General features: G+C 48.2%; 1 protein-coding gene across 3 annotated transcripts in view; it reads left to right on the top strand.

The window, feature by feature from the left end:
• Positions 1 to 16,118, top strand: part of CACNA1A (calcium voltage-gated channel subunit alpha1 A) — a 214,655-nt gene that overhangs the window by 20,599 nt on the left and 177,938 nt on the right. The gene's annotated exons all lie outside the window — the stretch shown is intronic.

Consider the following 16,118-nt stretch of genomic DNA (forward strand, 5'->3'; position numbering starts at 1 on the left):
CCTCGGCAGAGAGCGGAAGAGCAGGCCCTCATTGCTTCTGGCAGCCAACCAGCCAGGTCCCAACCTTCCAACCACCCCACTCTGCAGTGAGGAGTGCGGTGGACAGACCCACGTCCCTTAGGGCCATGTGCTGGCTCTGCTTTCATGAGCGCATGGTTCCTGGTTTTCATCACCTTCCCACTTCTGCCACATCCCTGCTTCCAGCAGGGATGGCGGCACGGGTTCAAATCCCAGCCTGACCACTTGGGCTTGACCACACAGGCAAGTGACTTCACCTCCCTGTGCCTCTGTTCGAAAGTTCTGGACAATATGCAAGAGCCTCAGTTGCATCAAATAAGTTCGTCCTCTCGGTGCCTGGAGGGGTAGGTGGCACTGTCATCATCCCAGGTGACAAAGGAGAAAACCAGGACAGAGAGCAGTTTAGTAACTCTTCTGGGGTCTCACACTCTAGGAGCAACCGATGTGGGATTTGAACCAGGCTGTTTGGCTCCAGGGTCTGTTCTTAATCAATAAGAACAATAATGATAATGACCTAATTCAGTGAGATATTGAACAGATTGAATACAATAACGTGGGCAAAAACACTTAGTCCACTGCCCCACATAGAAGAAGCACTCAATATAGTTGTTATATTAGTGGGTTTATGATTTTATGTTATGTAGTTGTATGTTAATATATGCTATAAGGACTTAATGTGTTAATATGTAGTTCTGTGTTTTTGCTATAGTACAGGGGCCAGCAACCTTTCTCTGCATAGGGCTAGACATTAAAGATCTGAAGCTTTGTGGGCCGCAGGGCTCGATCAGGGCCGCTCAGTTCTGCTGTTGTAGCGAAGGCATCTATGGACGATAAGTAAATGAACAGGTGTGGCTGTTTTCCAATAAAGTTTTATTTAAAAAACATGCCACAGGCCATAGTCTGCCAAGGTCTCATCTAGTATATGTTAGTATGTATCAGCCATTTTTCCATATTGCTCTGTTTATAACCTTCTTTTCTTACAAAGCCAGCTTTTCTTTCCCTCCTTTGCTCCTATCTTTCAGCAAAGCATGTCAGGCCATGGGGACATGTGGGCTGTCCTAATACTAGGTTTGTTTGTCTGATAAGACATGGGGAGTGACGGTAGCAGAGACTCTAAGCTCAGGCCTCTCTCCCTCTTCTCTCCCTCCCTTATTCCTTTATTTAGTTATTTTTAAATTCGTCTATTATTGGGCTCCTGTGTGGTTCAGTTGGTTAAGCGTCTGCCTTCAGCTCAGGTCATGATCCCAGGGTCCTGGAATCGAGTTCTGCATCGGGCTCCCTGCTCGGAGGGGAGCACGCTTCTCCCTCTCCCTCTGCCCCTCCCCCTGCTCATGCCTTCCCTCATTCTCTCTCTCTCTCTCTCTCAAATAAATAAAATCTTTTTCAAAATTTGTTTATTATTATTTTAGAGAGAGAGGGTGAGAGCGAGTGGGGGAGGGGCAGACGGAGAGGGAGAGAGAATCTGAAGCAGGCTCCACGCCCAGCTCGGAGCCCAACACAGGGCTTAATCTCACAACCCTGAGATCATGACCTGAGCCAAAAACAAGAGCTGGACACTTAGCTGACTGAGCCACCCAGGTGCGCCATCCCTCCCTTATTCCTGAGCTCTGGAAGTCACCACTCTCCTTGCCCATTGCTGATTTTCTCTGCCTCGGGGAAACCCACAAGGATCTCTGGGCTCCTCTCCCCACAGTCCCCCCTCACTCACCCAGCCCCTGCCACCCTGGCCTTTCTCTGACTCAGACACACCAGGCACAGTTTTATCTCCGGGTCTCCACACTGGCTTTTCCCTCTGCCTGCATCCTCCTTCCTCAGGTAACCTCGTGGCTCTTCCCTCTTCTCTAGAGCAATACCTGCACGTAGTAGATGGTCAATGAATGTGTCAAATGAGGGTGTTGTATGTGTCGGTTATTTTTACTGCTGATTGCATTCAGTGGTGTGGAAATCCCACAGTTGGCTTATTCAGTTTCCTGTTGGTGGACGTTTGGATTTATTCTCATTTTGGCCATTGCTAATAAGGCAGCTGTGAAATTCTTGGACCTTCCCCCAACTCTTCACTTGCAAATCCTTATAAATCCTTTAGGTTTTGCATGAAATGGGGCATCTTCAGTGAGCCTTTCCTGACCTCGTCCCCCCCCGCCCCCGGTGCTTTCATCATTCCTCATAGCACTTGTCACAATGTACAATGGTGCGTATATGGTGCAGGGATGCCGGTGACGTTCTGGCCACAACTGTCTGCTTCCAGAGTGAAGCATGGAAGGCAAAACAAACCCAGAACAAAACCCCACAAAATCTGTAGAACAGCTCAAGGCAGGGGCTTAGTTCTCAGGTTTCCAAGGACAGAGAGATGAGGATTTGTCTGGGGAAGAAGTTCAGGGGCTGCCTCTTGGACAAAAGAGCTCTGGGCTCCTCATTCATCCATAAATCTGCAAGCACGGGATGGAAAGAAAACCGTCCTGAGGTCTCTGAACCCACGGAGCTCCCTGTCCGTTGTGAAGACAGTGGGGCTGACAAGTCATTGTCAAACGATGTCACGTGATGTCACATGATGACAAATTGTCATGAAAGCTGGCTAGCGCTATGGGGAGGTGGCTTAGATCACATGCCCAGTCCACGTCTCAGGGCATCTCGACCCTTGTGGCAGGGCGGCTGTCATCAGGGCCACACGTGAAGGCGGGTGACAGTTGGGGCAGGGAAAGGTTGAGCCAGGGATGATGTCACCTCCGTGAGCTCGGAGCTCTGCCTGCAATGTCCTCTGTCATATCCTTAGCACTTCGAATGCTGCCTGGCGTGTAGTAGGTGCTTAGTTCATCCGATGCACACAGCACAGATGAACAATAAAGAATACACAACAGAGAATAATCGTAGTGTCTCCCTCACAGGGCTGTACGCTCGGCTCGTGAATACCAATCGAGTGTATGCATGAGCAAGGCACTGGTCTAGACACAGGAGGCAGATGGAAGTCCTTTACCTCCTGGGCCTGCATGCTCATCGGGAGAGACTTAAGATGAACAAGAAGCAAAATAACGAGTTAATTGCGGAGTACGGTAGAAGATTATACGGGCAACGGGGAGAAACAGCAAGGGAAGGGGATGGGGAGGCCGGTTGCTGTGTTGGATAAGGCCTCCCTGAGAAGGCGGCGTTTGAACTAAGACTCGAAAGAGGGGAGGAGGAAGCCCTGGGGATGTCTGGGGGAAGAGGGCTCCTCTTCCGATGCAAAGGCCCTGAGGTAGGGTCATGCTGGTCATGGTGGAGGAACTTCGAGGAAGCTGGTGTGGCTGAAAGGAAGGAGCAAAGGGGAGGTTGGGAGGGCAGGGAGATGACAGGGCAGTTGGGCAGGGCCTTGGGGACTGTGGGGATGACTTTGGCCTTTGCTGTGAGTGAGGTGGGGGCTGTGGAGGGTTCCCAGCAGAGGAGGAGTGCGACCTGACTCCGATGTTCGTAGGGTCCTCTGACCACTCCAGAAGGATTGGGGAGGAAGTGACTACTGGTCCAGGCAGGTAGGGTAAGACCAGAGTGTTGGCTGTGGACATAATGAAGAGTGTTTGGATGCTGGCAAAAATTTTAAAAATGTGGTAAAATATGTATAGCATAAAAATTGTCATTGTGGAGCGTACAGTTCAGTGGCCTTCAGTACTTTCACGTTGCTGTGCCCCCATCACCTCTAGACTCACATTTCATCCCCCAGAAATAACCGCTCTACCCGGTAGTAGTCACTCCCCACTCCCCCTCCCTCCAGTTCCTGGCAGCCACCAGTTCTGAATATAATCTGAAGGTTGACCAGTAGGATTTCTGGATGGATAGGTGGTGAAGGCTCAGTGAATTAATGTGCAAACAGCACTGGGGTGACACATAATAGGTGCTCATAACTGAAATGGCCGTGACGCATTGGCAGTGACGGCAAGTGCTTTCCAGAAGCCTTGCTCTAAAGCTAAACGGACTTACCATCTATTTGGAATTCCCAAGTACTTGCTGGGTGTGTGGTAGAGTCAGAATCTGTCCTATTTCCAGTTCAACCCCAGGGTTGGGGTGGGCAAGGAGTAGTCGGAAGGGCCAAGCCGGCACCATCCGTTCTGGAACACCATCCAGCTCTGGTCCAGGTTTCCCAGAACCGTGCAGGAATATGTCCAGGGAGGGACAGTGCAGCTGATGGGAGTCCTGGCAAGCCCTGGTCTTGGCTTCCTGGGGCTGTTGTAACACCAACCAGCATTTGCCGGACCTTCGACCTGAGCCAAGATGGCGGCTTTCAGGGACAGAACAAGAAGCATTCAGGTTCCCTTCATGGTTGTTCTCCCACTTCCCTGTGTGGCTTCATATAAATCTCCTCCCCATTCTCTGTTACTGTCAACCTCTCTGAAAGTAGTGTGAGGCTCCCCCACCCCTTTCCTGATGTTGGTGATGTGTCGTGGTTTCTAAAGATGAGACCTCTCTGCTTATGCTGTGGTGTTCACTTTCTGGCTCCTTTTAGCTCTCCCTCAGCTGGTGTATTATTTTTCCTTGCTCCTTCTCCCCCCGCCTCCACCGATCTTCCTCCTCAGTGTTATCTAAGTTTTATTCTCAGCTTCTGTCATGTGCAAGGCCGAAGCATCTAAAGAGCATGGGACCGTGTGGTCCTGACCTCTGATCCCTCATCTGCCACCTTTGACGATGCTTGACTTTGGGCAAGTCATTTCGTCTTCCTGAGCAGAACTCCTTCACCTGGCTCAGCTAATAATTCTGGTTCTTCTGTGGGCACACAGTAGAGTGTTCTTTCTCCCACCTCCTTGAAGTTAGGTGTGGCCACATGACTTGCTTTGGCCAACGGGATGTGAGGACAAGTGACCCATGTCACTTCCGGGCAGAAGGTTGAAGAGCCGTGTATGTTTTACCGTGTTTCCTTTTGCCTGCCTCCGCCATCACGCATGCACAGAAATGGAGCCTCCTTCAGACTAGGCACTGGAGAGAGGGAAGCATAGAACAGAGTCCCCATCCCACATGCAGTGGGCACATAGCATGAGCAAGAAAATAGTTCAGGGTGCTTTCAGCCACTGAGATTTGGGAGATGTTTGTCACTACAGCAGGATGTAGAATACCGGGGCTAGAATACCTCATCCTCTGTGCGCTGGGACTAATGTCTAAGCACAGTGTTCTCATAAGGGTTATGTATACTCGCAAGGATTTATTTTTTTAATTTTAATTTTTTTTTTTTTTAGAGAGGAAGCAGGAAGGGACAGAGGGAGAGGGAGAGAGAGAATCTTAAGCAGGTTTCATGCCCAGTGTGGAGCCTGACACGGGGCTCAATCCTATGATCCTGAGATCATGACCTAAGCCAAAGCAAGAGTTGGTTGCTTAACCGCCTGAGCCACCCCGATGCCCCAATGTGCATATAAACTAGCCAATAAATATTCCCCTTTGCTTTCTTTCTGTGGGGCCTCTAATTCCTCTCCCTGTTTTTCAATCTTGAAAAAAGTTATGGGAAGGAATTGTTTGACTTTTCCTTCAAGCAGAGGAATGGTTTCTAAAGCCCTGAGCACTGATTCGCTCACCCTCAACCTCCTTCCTATGACCTTCTCTCTCTCCTTCCCTGATCCCTTAGTATCTGCCGAGCGGTGAAGGAATTCCTGTTTTAACTCATCCAAGTTTGAATTCTCACCGTCTTCATCTTCCTTTTCCCCACCTTCCCTTTGCCTGTTCTACTCCCGTCCCTCCCACTGGGTAGTTTATACTCAGGTTCTAGAACCTGCAGTGTTTCTCTGTTCTCTTTGGTTTCTTGCTTGCTTCTACCCCCTGGGAATCAGCCGTAGTAGCAAATTAACAAATAGTTCTGAAGCGCCTCAAGCTTGAAGACTTTTTCTTCTGCTCACCTAAGCAGGATCCTGGAGCAATTGCAAACGTCTCGTGCCCTACTGTAAATCTTTCTTCTTCATTGCGAGAGACTCAGTCAGGGTCAGTGAAGACCCAAGCAGAAGGTCTTGGCTGAGGCTCCCTGATGTTCCGGCTGTGCTGGGTGTTGTCGTATTGATTAAGCTCCTGGGACCGCTGCCAGCAGCCTCTAGGATTAAATCAATAGAGTTTGCAAAAGTAAAAGCTTCTTTTGGAGGCACAGAAGATGTTGGTTTAGTTTTTTAATGATAAAGCTTCAAGGAGAATCTTTACAGGCGACAGGGCCAGCAGAGGAAAGGGCCAAGCAGACCCAAATATTTGGGGATGTGTCCGGGGAGCATGTGAAGGAGCTACATTGGGGGTTTGGGACTTTCTGGAAAGTCTGTTTGACTTGGTTTGGCAGTGCAACAGCCGAGAGAGCTGGAAGAGAGGGTGGAAGGTGCAGAAGGAATTGCTGCTGAGAGGTAAAGAGAAATAAAGCAGATGTGGATTCATTTGCTCATTCAACGGACATTGATTGGGGTCCTGCTAGGTGCCTGGCACTGGAAGGGTTGCTGAGAATGTAATGGGGAGCCAGTTCTATGACCAGTATTCCTAGGAGGGAAGAGAAGGGGAGAGACCCAGGAGAACGTCATGTGAAGACAGAGGCAGAGGATGGAGTGATGTGTCCACAAGCTGGAGAACACCCAGAGCCCCTAGAAGCTGAAAGAGGAGAGGAGGAATCCTACCCTAGAGCCTTTCGAGGGGGCTTGGGCTTGCTGATACCTTAATTCTGGGGTTCTAGCCTATATAACTGTGGAAGTTGAGATTTCTGTTCTTTCAGGCCACCCAGTTTGTGGTAATTCACCATGGCAGCCCTAGGGAATGAATACAGACACTTCTGTAAGGTTGGAGGTGCCTGTCAGAAGGCACAGCAAGACACAGCCATTGCCAGAACCTGACGGTATAGTGGGGAGGATATGGGATGAAGAAATACCCCAAGTCGTCCTTCTTCCCTCCAGTCTACTGCTGGTGTTTCCCATTGACCAAACCTTCCCAGAAGGCCGGAGATGAGACAAGCACCAGCCTTGCCTCTCCCAGGACACCGAACAGAACGATGAGTGGATATGTGGGGGAAAGGGCATCAGGAGAGTGGCCAAACACATCCCAATGCATGAGGACTTTAGAAAGTGAATATGGGTAGAGAAGAGAAGATTACCTAGGGTCGAGCCCCAGAGAGACCGACGTTTAGAGATTGAGTAGAAAAGGAGAGACAGGAAGGTAGTAGGAAACATAAAAGGAAGGTGTGGCCGAGAAATCTGAGCCTAAAAAGGTGGTCCTGGGGTTTTGCAGCCTGGAGGTCTTTGGTGATTCTCACTAGATGAGTTTTGGTAAAGTGATGGGGCTAGAAGACAGCTTGGAGGAAAAGGCAGAAGAAAAAATCGAAGTGAGGAAGTGGAAGCAACACATGGAATCAACTCCTTCTTTATGAAGGGGAGCAGAGAAATGGGTTGTGACTGGAGGGAAATTTGGAGACAAGGATGGGGTTTCTAATGATGGGAGAATATTAATTTCCCTAAATTGGCTCATTCCTAGCAGTGCACCAGTATGCCCTGGTATCTTCTCCCATCTAGGATGCTACAATTCTCAAATGCTCATTTTGAGGTTTAAGATCACGAATTTACCCAGATCGTTGATCTCATTCAGAAATGTACCTCTGTGCAAGCACCTGAAAGGCCACTGGTTGGGTTCATCCAGGCTCTTTCCAGAAGGGAAGGAAATGGCAAGGACGTGATAGATAGCCAACCTGTATAAGGTTGGCAAGGAAGGAAACGAAGGCAGGAGAGGGCGCCGAGAAATGGTGGGGTCAGCGAGTGGCAGGGTTTCATGGGAGGGATGTTTCCTTGGAGATGTTTCCTTTAGGAGAGCTAGTAAGCTGGGAGGAGGAGAGTGGTGGCTAAAGAGAAGGATGCTGGGAAAGGGTATTTTGGAGATGGCCGGTGTTGCTTCTAGTAATGCATGGTTGGCGTGCCTTGGAGTTCATAGGGATCATTGATGAAGAGGTAGGGGTGTCTGCCAGTGATTAAGAAGGAAGGGACCAGCAAAGACAGTGGTCTTTCCAGTGGAAATTGAAGGTCATAGAAAGTAACCAGCTCCACCAGTCTTACTCCCAGCTTTTGTTTTCCTGTGGGCCTCGGTATCTTGGCTGCTGGGACTGCCTTTAACTTTGAACTTCCTGCTGAGTCCATTGGCACTGGGGGGGACCTTAATGGCCTGTCTGATAAAGAAGGGGAGAATTTCTTGGGGGCCTTCTTGTCGACTGCACCTGGTTTAGAGAGGGTCTTCTTCACCTCACCTGGCTTCTTGGGTATTCTCACCATACCTGGATTCAGAGGGTCCTTTGTCTCACTTGGTTTCTTGGGGCCTTCTCCTTGGCCCCACTGGGTTTCCTTGGGGCAATCATGGCAGACAACAACTTGGGCTGGATTTTCCTTTTGTTCTTGGGGACTAATTTGAAGCTGCCGGTGGTCTTCTTGGCCTTGGAGTTGATGGCCTTCAGGGAGTGTCCAGGTTTGAGTTTAAGCCAAATGAAGAAATGCGCCGAGAAGATGCCAAGGACATGGTGGATTTCACTGACCACTGCACATAGGGTGACAGTACCACACATGGGGAGAAGGACTTGCCTGGACAGAGGGAACATCCCAGGGAATGGGATTGTGTGAGCAGGCTATTCATCACAGCTTTGCTTGTAATAGAGACGAACTGGAAGCATTTAAGGGAATATGAAATGATGATGCATTAATTCACAAGAATACTGCACAGTCTTTTAAAAGAGAGAGATCCAATGTGTCAATAGGGGAAAATGGGTCCAGCGCGGTGAGAGGCATTTTCGTAAAAGGAAAGTGTGATTTCTTATGTTTGTTTTCATTCATTCGGTAGTATTTATTGAGCACTTGCTATGTGTTGGCCACTAGATGCTGGGGACACAGCTGAGAACAAGCCCCTAATGGGGCTGACATTCCAGTAAGAGATCAACGTAAGAAGATAAATAAAATGCATAGTTTGGTGTGATAAGTTGCTAAAATAATTAACAAAAAACAAGCAGGGAGGAGGAATGGCAGTGTTGGTGGGGCTGAGACTTTAGACCTAGTAGCCAGGGAAGGTCTCACTGGAAAGATAATGTTTTAGTACCACCTGATGGATGCAAGGGAGTGAGCCCTGCCCATGTTTGGGGGAGGAGTAACTCAGGAAGAGGCAGCAGCCGGTGTAAAGAACATGTGTAGGGAAAAATCTGAAAAACAGACAGCAAACTGCTAGTGGTGGTTATCCCTGGGCAGTGGGCTAGGGTAAGGGCTTTTCACTTTCTAAATGATACAATATAAATTTTAAAACTAAAAAAAAAACAAACCCAATAAAAGCGGTTGTTATTTAAAAAGAAGGATCTTAAGAGCTGCCTGGGTGATGTTTGTGTTCATGGCTCAGAGGAAAGTCAGTGAGTAAAGACATATAATGGGAACTCTGAGAATCAAGGAGAAAGAAAAGAAGCAGAGCCAACAACAATTTTTTTAGGAATTGAAGAAATTTTTTAGAGATTCTCTATATCATGTAGGATAATTAACCATCTTAAAGTGAACAGTTAAGTGGCATTTAGTATATTCACATGGTCCTGTGACCACCACCTCCATCTAGCTGCAAAACATTTCCTACCCCCCAAAAGGAAATCCTGTCCCCATGAAGCAGTTGCTGTTGATTTCCTCCCGTCCCTCGCCTCCTGGCAAATGTGACTCTGCATTTTGTCTTTATTAAGTCACTGATTCTGGGTAGCCAAAAGTTTGAAACAGCCATCCGTGGGTGAATGGTTAAACGAACTGGAGTACATCCACACAATGGAATACTACACAGCCATAAAAAGGAACAAAGTACCTGTACACACCTCTACGTGGAAGGCCCCCAAAACATGCTGCTGAATGAAAGATAACAGACACAAGAGATCCCGTGTTGTGTAATTGCATTTATATGAAATACCTGCAGGAGATTTTTGCAACATTTATTTTGAGCCTGGTATTTGTAGAACAAATCGTGTACATTCACTGCATCCTGTTTTTGGAATGATTTCAGTTTTGAGAGAAGGCTCAGTCAGCCATGAAGGGAGTAGGTGTTGATGGCCTCCAGGGAAGGAAGGGACCAAGACTTAGATGGGTAAAAAAAGAATAGAAAACGTTAATACTACTGGTAGGTGTAATTGTCATAAACATAATAATATAAGCATTGATTGCATCATCACAAGGAGATGAACCCCATCTCATGTTTTTATAAGCATGTTAAGTTTTCTTAATATTAAGTTCCATAGCAGGAACCAGAGTAAATAATAACTAAACACACATTTATGGAGTACATACTATATGCCAGGTCCTGTTCTAAGTGTACTGGGTGTGTCCATTCATTCTATTCTCCACAGCCCTATGAGGTGGGCACAAGTTTTTGTATTTTATGTATGAGGAAACAGGCTCAGAGAAGGAAACTCTTTTGACCAACGTCAGAACCATGCCTGACCCCCAAACCCTTTTAACTACTCTGCTCTACGATTTCTCTTGTAGGTATTTCCATTTTTCTGAGCAGAAGCATGATCCAGCTGCCCTGGATAGATTTATCTCTTCAGAACCAAAGTGTTGAAATGTCTTAGGTTATATTAAAAAAACAAATGACACATCACACCTATTTGGTGTCTGGTTTTTAATTTTCTTTTCATTTGATTTTCCTGGTGACATAATGAATCTTTTTTTTTTTTTTTTTGGTCTCTGCTCTAGATGTGAAATATAGGTCTTTATAAATGTCTCAGAGAGTGTTAATACTTGATGCTGGGTTTGCTTGCCCTGCCCCAGTCTTTCCACGTCTGGGTGGATGTGAAATTAAGCTTCACCTCTTGCCGCTGGCCATGGTGCTGAAAAGTTCCCCGGCAGCGCCCAGAGTTGCCCTTGGTTGTATGTTGTCACTGCTAGAATCTCTAGCTGATGTGCTGGTGGAAAGTTCTTTCCTAAACTTGATTTTTGGTTGGTACGTGCGTTGGAGAGTCAAACCCCGTGTCTGAGAACTGAATACCATCTGGATTATTGGAAGTTAAAGTTGTCATTAACATAACCCACTTGGGATGGGCTTATGAGGGCGTGGATTAGCATGTAGTAGTTGCTCATTACTACATTAAATTGTGGCAGTTGGGACTCAGTTGAGGTCTACTCCATTTGGTCTCATCCATATGGTTAACACCCCAGGTGTACCCCAACTCAAATTTTTAAATAAAGACAAAACTATCCACCTTCTAATAAGGGTAAGCTGCTGAGTGGTCTTTGGGGACCACCAGCTTGCAAGCATGGATCTTGGGGTGAGCGCTAGCTCTTCCAGTATTTCCTGTGTGATCATGAGTAATTTACTTAACCTCTCTGAGCCTTGATCTCCTTATCTGGAAAATGGGGCTTGCAACCCACCTTGTGGAACTGTTGCAAAGAATTCACTGAAACGAGTGTAAAATGCTTAGCACGGTGTCTGCCCAATGAAGCACTCGATAAATGCAGCTGTAATTATGGTTGTTGTGCCTGTTAATGGCCCCATAACAGTTTATCATATTGCCGAGTTAAATGCTGGTGTTTGTTTAGCGAAGCAAGGAGTATGTCCTAAACCCATACATCTAGGGCTCTGGTACCTCCTGCTCTTTTCCTGGTAATTGTGATGAGCATGGAACTAACATGAAAATAAGGTCTGTTTGGCTTCTCTCCACAAGTTTAACTGCTTGGTTGACTCACTGAAGTATCTGTTTCCTTAGAACATCAGGCAGCCCCTATAGCAGAGAAGATGTCTTGATGAGTTAACAAACCCAATTTGATTTTCACAACAACCACAGGAAGTTGGGAATGAGATAGGATGGGGGCACCATAAAGAGAAGAATGAATTACTTAGACATTCTGCAAGGTCTTGCTAAGGGGCTGGAACCATCAGCCATGCCTACTTTGCAAACTGATTTTCCTTGATGTTCTGGATCCCAAGAGCAGTCCCTGTTAGCAGATGCAGCCCTTCTTCCTTGGGAAGAATCACTTGGTCATTTCCAGTGTCACACACAGCCCCTTTCTGGGGCCTCTGTGGTCCTGATCAATCTAATTTGGGAGGGGGGGAGCTTTGTGCCTGCAGGGCTGTTTGCTATCCTGACTTCAACAAGCCATTTCAGGAGCCAGCTTTTCCTCCCATCAGGGATGCTTCTCTCCTTTCATCTCTTCTCCCCACACTCCCTCCCCTTGGCCTCTTCGGCTGCCTGATTATTCTGGATCCCGCTGACACAGGTGCTTTCTCCCCGAACCAATCGGGGAGCAGGAAGGCTCAGCTCAGCTAGCAGAGGCATTGCTCACCGCAGCTGTGAGTTAGAACCCAAGCTTTCTAAATTGGGAGGAACAGGCACGACTCAGGGTTGGGCTGAGAAAGCCTCACCTCCCCCTGCCTGGACTACCTTTGACTTCTGCCTGGGGTGAGGCATGGGTTCTTCTTCCATGCCAAGAACCCAGTACCCCATCTTTGTGTCTGTGTGCTGACCACATCAATGCATGTTTCAAGAAGTTGATTGTGTTCTTAACATGCCTACCGAGACTTGGCATGCAGCAGAGTGGGGGGACAGGATACAAAAACCAGGACCCACGCACCTTTCCTTCCTCATACAGGTGTTTATTGAGCATCTACTGTAAAAACAGATGCTCTCTTAGGTGCAGAGAAAAACGCGGTGAACAAAGTAGACAAAAATCCCTGCTTGCATAGAGCTTACAGTCTAGTAGGGGAGACAGTGAACAAGATGAAGAAGGAAAATAGAGCAGATGTTTGACTGGGGACAGGGTCCAAGGAAAAAAATAAGCAGGGCAAGGGGGTAAAGGCCTCACTGGGAATGTGACCTTTGAGTAAAAACTTAAAGGGAGTGATGGAGGGAACCATGTGAGTCTGTGGGGAAAAAAATATTCCAGGAGAGAGAACAGCGGGTACAAAGGCCCTGAGGTGGGACGTACCTGGTGTTTGGGGGAGGCCGGTGTGGCTGCCACTGAGAGAACATGGGGAGACTGAGGTATGAGGGCAGGGAGGTGATGAGGGCAGGTCATACAGGGTCTTGCTGGCTGCTAGGAAGACTGGCTTTTCTTCTGAGTGACATGGGAGCCATGGGAAGGCTGTGACTCCTTCCACATCAGTTAAGCTGGAATTTTCTGCATATTTGTGTCATGCCAATTTGCTCTTATTCCATCAAGATCTCGGGTTTCTTACTAGCCCCCTTGCCTGCATAGGGCCAGAAGACTGGTCCAGGATTCCTGAAGTCTCCTTCTGGGTCAGAATGTGGAGAAGAAAGGGGAGCCCCCACCTCTCTTGAGATGACTCAAAGCCCCAATTACCTGGTCTCCTCCTACCCCTGAAATAGATCTAAGGCAAACTTCACTGTGCACACAGATCCCCTGAAGATCTTGCTAAAATGCAGATTCTGACTCAGCAGGTCCACACGGGGGCCTGAGACTTTGCGTTTCTAAAGGACGCAGCTGATGCGCCGTTCAGTAGCAAGGGTATGAAGTCAGTGTTGCAGATTCCCATGAGAGGCGGGTCTGTGGACTTCGGCAGGGTCCGTGTGTGCGTGGAGGGAGAAGGGTTAATATTTGATAGCCAGTATTGCCATCTTTGACAAGAAACAGCAATAAGGTAGGAGTGGGCAGCCTCTTTTCCATTCTTCCCATGCTAAGGCTTCATCACTCTACCTGGAGAGCTCTGGGCCTGAAATCCAGGAGACACTGGGCAATTGAAACTGATGATGCAACCCGTAAAAGTGCTGCTTGCCGCCAGTCTCCTGGGACTCTTCCTGGAACCTCAGCTCAAGTCTGATGGAGAGGAAGTCACATCCCAGCTGTTTAGGGACAGGAGGCCACACACCCCCTCCCCGCCCAGGAGTGAGCCGGCAGCTCCATACAGAAGTGAGCAAGGAGCTAGTTGGCAGGGAAGGGAAGTGAAATCATCAGATTCAAATCATGGCTTCAGAAGCCTCGGCAAGGGGAGGCCAGGGAAGGGCTTGGCGTTGCTTCTCTGTATACAAATATTGTCTCTTATTTTCTGGGCTGCGGGGTGAGGCAGAATGGCGTATTTGTGCAACATAGCCCAGCTTTGTTCTCTGTGCTCCTAATGACTGTCAGCTCGGAGGCAGGAAGCCAATCAGAGGCACTCGTCGGCAGGGCCGGCTTTTGTTGGCTCCCCAAATTGCCCTGAGTGTCAGATTTGCTTTTCAGAGTGTGCACGGAGCGCGGCTCAGCTGCTTTCAGCTGGAGGCAAAGGCCGAAGCCCGTGACAACGAAGGCCTGGTTTTCCTGGTTTGCTCCCAGGTTGTCCATTCCAGACTTTCCTTTCCCACCTGGAAAGCGTGTATGTGCTCCAGCTCCACCAGCCTGTAAGATCCCTTGGTTTTATGGAGCTTCCGAAAGGCCAAACCTAACTCTGGGGCCAAAGGACAGAACAAGGCAAGTTAGGCTCCAAAGGACAAAGCTGGAAGGAGCTCAGGGGTTTAACATGGCCACGTTCACCGAAACATGCGCTTTGATCCTTCCGCAGAACAGTGTATTCCGGTGTTCCCTGGGGACACTTAGCAATATCCGGAGGTCACTGCTGGTTGTCGTATGGTTTGGTTGTCGTGACTGGAGAGGAGGAGATGCTGTTTCTCATCACCCCCACCACAGAGAATGACCCGGCCCCAAGTTTCAGTGGTGCCGAGGTGGGGGAGCTCTACTCCAGACTAACCAGTACCCTGTGGCTTTTTCCCCTCTGACACCCACTTCTCTACACCCAGATTGACTGGGGGGTGCCTCTGTGGGTCTGGCAGCAGGACAGGGGACATTCTGGTTCACCAGCTGATCAGCACATCAGGCCCTAATGTCAAGTGAACAGGACAGACCCTCTCCAAGTGCAAACCCTCCGGCAGGACACCCTGGCGGCCTTGGCCACCCGGAGGAGCGTTCCCAGGATTCGGGAAGGAGTTTGCACCTGGAGGGAGAGGGAATGCCACCTCTGGAAACGGCCACACAGACTACCCCTTCCCTCCATCAGATCTTGAAAGGTCAGCTTCTCAGAGGCCTGCCCTGCCCACCATATTATTTTTTTTTGAGGTGAATGTCACATAACAATATTAATCATTCTTAAGTGACTAATTCAGTGGCATTTAGTACATTCAGAGTGTTTGTTGTCCATTATCTATCTAGTTCCAAAACATTAAGCAGTCACTCCCCAGCCCCCTCCCCCGGCCCTTGGCAACTGCCCGTCTGCTTTCTGACTCCGGGGATTTGCCTGTTCTGGACTTGTTGCGTACACCGAATCATGCAGCGTGTGGCCTTTCGTGTCGGGCTTCTTTCACTTGGCATCCTCCACACTGTGGCGTGTGTCAGTACTTCATCTTTACGGCCAAGGAAGATTCTGTTGTCCGGATGGACCACAGTTGGTTCAGCCATTCATCCGCTGAGGGACGTCTGGCGTGTTTCCACCTTTCGGCTGTTTGAACGGTGCTGCTACGAACGTGCATTTCGGTACCTGCTTTTCAGTTCTCCGGGGTGTATACCGAGGCCATAGAGATTGCGGGATCCTATGGTAATTCTGTGGGTTTGAGGAATCACAGAGGAACTTGAGGAATCACCCAACTGTTTTCCACAGAGGCCGCACCATTTTACGTTCCCTCCAGCAATGCACCGAAGTTCCAATTTTTCACATGCTTGCCAACACTTACTGTTTTTTGCGTGGTTTTGGTTTTTCAGTTTTTGTTTGGATTCTAGTGGCTGTGGGGTGGTAGCTCGTTGTGGGTTTGGTTCTCGGTTCTCTGACAGTGGAGGCTCTCGGACGTCTTTGCATACGTTGATTGGCTACTTGAATATCTTCTCTGGAGAACTATCTACTCAGGCCAATTGCCCATTATTTAATTGGATTGCCTTTTGTCGTGGAGTGACAAATGTTCTTGATATATTCTGGATGCCAGACTTATCAGATACATGATTTGCAAATATTTTCTTTCATTCTGTTGGTTGTCTTTTCACTTTCTCGGTGATGCTCTTTGATGTACAAAAGTGTTTAATTTTGAGGATGTCCAGTTTGCCCGTTTTTTCTTTTTTTGTTCATGATTTTGGTGTCAGATCTGAACACTGTACTTTATTATTTTTTTTAAGATTTACTCATTATTTAAGAGAGAGAGAGAGCATGTGAGCAGGGGGAGGGGCAGAGAG

This window comes from Ursus maritimus, unplaced genomic scaffold, assembly GCF_017311325.1.
Source record: "Ursus maritimus isolate PB19 unplaced genomic scaffold, ASM1731132v1 scaffold_14, whole genome shotgun sequence".
Classification (NCBI taxonomy): domain Eukaryota; kingdom Metazoa; phylum Chordata; class Mammalia; order Carnivora; family Ursidae; genus Ursus; species Ursus maritimus.